The sequence below is a fragment of the Arachis hypogaea genome, chromosome 9, assembly GCF_003086295.3.
Source record: "Arachis hypogaea cultivar Tifrunner chromosome 9, arahy.Tifrunner.gnm2.J5K5, whole genome shotgun sequence".
Classification (NCBI taxonomy): Eukaryota; Viridiplantae; Streptophyta; class Magnoliopsida; order Fabales; family Fabaceae; genus Arachis; species Arachis hypogaea.
The window spans coordinates 82,126,190-82,130,603 of NC_092044.1; positions in this window are offsets into that span (position 1 = coordinate 82,126,190).

Genomic DNA, 4,414 nt, shown 5'->3' on the forward strand with positions numbered 1-4,414 from the left:
GTAGCGTTCCTTCTTGTGTCACAACCACTATCGAACGCTGCAGTCCCACTCCACTTCGCGATAGTAGTGTTGCCAACCACCACAACTCCTTTCCACTCTGCGATTACCCTCTCCCTCGCGTTGGCAGCTACGCCACCCAACTACCGCAACAATCTCTCCCTCGTTATTCATACCCGACCACCTCACCATCTCTCTCATCACGATTCGTAGCGTGTCGATCACCGCAACACTTTCCTTCTCTCTTGTTCACAAAGTTTTTTTCAATTGAGAAAGAGATAGGGCTGCCCAGTGATTACACATCTATATCTTTTCATCCATGTAGATTTGGATAATATCTACACTTAATTTATCGATCATCATTTTTCCTACAGCCTCTATGATCATATCAAGACTTTTCCACTCATAATTGTAGCCTGATGGTAAATATAATAAAAAAATCATGAATAATAGTCCAAGAAACATCTAATTAATTAGAAAAGTTATCTAATAAATTAAAAAGAAACATCTGATGACTTTCGAAAGATCCACTCATACCAAAAAAGAAATCCGATAAATAAAAAAGAAACATCCAATTAATTAAAAAATCCAATAAATCAATAAAAATAACTAATAAATCAGAAAAGAAACATCCAAAAACTATATCACTGATAAAACTTGTAACAACTCTAATTTTTGCACTAATGAAAGTTTTTCTTAAAATAATATTTTAAAGCGATTAGTTTTATTTTGATGAGTCGACTTCAAACTCCAAAGTAAAATAAATGATAATATAATTTTATTATTATGTCTAGATAATAATATTGATATTATTATTATCAAGTCCAATTTTTACCGATAAAAAATTAATTATTGTTATTTCTTGATGAGCTTAAAGTTACTAAAGCTCCATCAAATATCTTTTAATTCTTAAATTACTAATATTATTTATGTTAATAATTTATACATATTTAATTTATTATTATTATTATTATTATTATTATTATTATTATTATTAATGACCGAACCAGATAAAGAAAGAAAAGAGAGATTTCAATCCAAAACCACCTAGTAATATAACATTGACACATAATCCTTCAATTGACAAGTCACCCTTCCATTAAGATCAAAAACACTTCCCTTAAATTGTTAAACATATTGCATGAAGAAAGGGTAAAGTGACCGAGAGCTTTCATCAAAGAAACCGTAACCCTCCACCATTTTCTTCCTTTGATTTCACTTAATTCATAATTCCAATCAAAAATCTAATTCAGTAAAGGTATTCGTATCTTCTTTCTCTATGTATTGGCGTTACTTTTGTTCGGTGGAAGTCGATGGTGACATAGTTCTTCTATCCCTTGAGTTTGGCCAACTGGAGTTCTAGAAGGCACAGATGATTCCAGACATTTTTCCCTTCAGCAGCCCGGTCAGAAGGCTCCTCCGAAGCTTCGCATATTTTGATTTCGCACGAAGGTAGAATTTTGGTAAATTTTCATCGGTTAAATTGGTATTTGATAAGTGAATTGATGTTGTGGTTACTTATCGATTGAATTTATATTGATATCTGTGATAAGTTTGAGGTTTGGAGGGTTTAAGTACAGCCAGGAACTGAGTTATTCTGATGATTGTGATTTCTGAATGATGGTATGATAATTTGAAAATGTTAAAAGTTGTCAGTTTGATTTATTAGAAATGATTTGAAAAGAGTGTGAAAAATGGTTTAGATAGAACCCGAGAAGGGTGGCGAAATCCAGATTTAAGGGGAGGTGCCGCCAAAATTTTGTTATAAACCTTAAGAATTTATTTGAAATTTTATTTAGAAGGAAAAAAATTGGATTTGAGAAATTGTATTAATTGATTTTTGATTTATTCAAAAAATAGTTTTATGTCGAATTTAATTTATTTAAGAAAAGTATATATTTTGAGTTCGATTTATTTAGAAAAGAATTATTTTATGATTTTAAATTATTTAAGAAAAGTACTATGTTTAAGTTTGATTTGAAAACAAAAAAGGGGCTAATGTTTTGAATATAACTCAAGGATTTTATTTGGAAGAGTTTTAGTGAACTTCAAAAGTAATTGAGTTTTATTGAAGGATTCTGTTTGGTGACATCTTGAAAAATGTTAAAGAGTTTGTGTTAAAAATAAAAGGGGAATTAGTTTTGGTTTTAAAAGAAAGAGAGAAGACAAACCAGCACGTGTGATTATGAAATAATTAAAAGGTCACAAGAGGGTGACAGAGAGTAAATAGTTATAGTGTTGATGTGAAAATGTTAGGCTGTGGGCTTGATATGTGAGTAATTATACGGGAATGCCCGTGTATATGGAATGGATTTCAGGAGAAAGTGGCACATGCTTCAGCTGGAGAATCAGCGCCTGCAAGTACTTGTAGAGGTCATGTTGGGCATACTTCAGCTAGAGAGTCAGCGCCTGCAAGAGGTTGAGACCTTACAGAGGTTATGCCGTTGGAATGCCTTATCTGACTTGCGAGTCGGATTGCGTCGGGTGTGGGTCGAAACCGACAAATGAGCTAATTACTTGAATAGGACTAGACATCCATCATCCTTGTTGTGCATTTGCATTTTACTTGATATGGTGAAATTATTTGTGATTGCCTTCCTGTGTTTATGCATTCCTCACTGTTACTCTGAATTGTGATAATTAGATACTTCTCTGTGATTCTTGTATAGTTCATTGTGAATTACTTGAATTGTGGTAACCCTGACTAAACTAACTACCCTCGACCCTACTAAGAACCCCCCAGTTCTTACCCCTTTTCAGATGGAGACCGGAGTTATATTTTACGAGATGGACCCTCCCTATATATACGAGGATATTGTACAGCATAGGTTTTTGTAGTAGGTGCGGAGGTTAGGACCCGTATGTACATTCTGCGTGATCATCCCTTCAGTCACCCGATTGACACTCCACAGTTTAACCTCGACATGCCCTATGAGTTTCCGCTGCAGTGACTCCACTCAGATGCTCCATTTCACCCATTTCATGATGGCCCGGTGCCTCACCAGCATCCTGGTCAGCCTGCGGATTAGGCGGACCCTGAGCCTGAGCCCATGGAAGAGCATATTCCAGAGCCTGTACCGGAGGAGGATATCCCAGTGGAGCAGATCTCAGTATCTTCATTCGAGCCATCTTCTGAGGAGCCACTCACTGCCTCTATTAGGGGACCGGTGAGTGCTAGTCAGACCAGTAGCACGAGTGCCAATGCCTCTCCTGAGATTATAGAGATTTTCGATGATGAGGACGAGGATTCTGAGGAGTGTTCTGATGTGGTTGTGATATCCTCTGACGATGATAGCTGAGGCCTGGGAGCTGTGGTTGTTCCTTTTGATAGTTTTGTTGTGTTAGCCTAGATTTTGTGTTAATCTCTCACTTTTGGTTAGACTCATTGAGAGAGTAGGGTGTACATAGTTGACTAGGCTAGTTCGGGTGCCAGCTTAGGAGTTTTCTGTATGAATCAGGGCCCGGAGTGTTGGTTTGTACATAATAGTATTTCTGAAGGGTTGTATACTAACTTGGGATATATATATATATATATATATATATATATATATATATATATATAGGGCAGTACGTGTATGGTCTATGCTTTGTCTTGTGATTACATATAATGTCGGCTTGTGTATGTTTAATTAGCTGTCCTCGCAAGTTTTTATAAAAGTCTTTCCAAAAACTCGATAGTACCCTAACCCGATTACAAGCTTAATAATAGATAGTAAAAGTTTCATGAAAAAAATATCTACAATCCTATACCAAGATATATCTGTGTATAATAAAAAAATATCCTTCTAAAGAGAAAAGAAACATCTATCATATGAAGAACATCTGCAACTTAAATTTAGAAACATCTATTTACAATACAAAGAAACATCCATCTAAAGAGCTACGAATACACTGTTTGGGGTCCTTGAAATTGGAGATGAATGAGTATTCAGTTGTCTTTCACATCGTAGGATGCGCGGAGGCTGGGGCTGGAGCAATTGTGCCCGCGGATCCGATGGTATTCACAATATTTGGTCCGGTTTCCTCCTTCTTTTTTTCCTTTAAGTGGCCGAGCTGGTGGTATTTTTTCCGTGTTGTAAACCTCTCTGTATACATCCATAAGAGATACCCGAAGAGGGGTGTAATTGTGGTATTTTTTTATTTTCTCTCCATGTCGATCTTCCTTCTTTCTGAAATCTTTGTCTTTATCCCGGGGGGTGAATCTGGCCTTCGATGTCTCTCCTAATCGGGAGTTTTTCTCCATGTTGATGTACTTTTCCGCTCGTTCCTGCACCTCGTTCAGAGATGTGGGGTATTTCTTTGATATAGATTGACGAAAGGGCCCTTCTCGCAAGCCATTAATGAGGCCTATAATAGCGGCTTCCATTGGTAGGTTCTGTATGTCCATGCATGTCTTGTTGAATCTTTCCACGTAGTT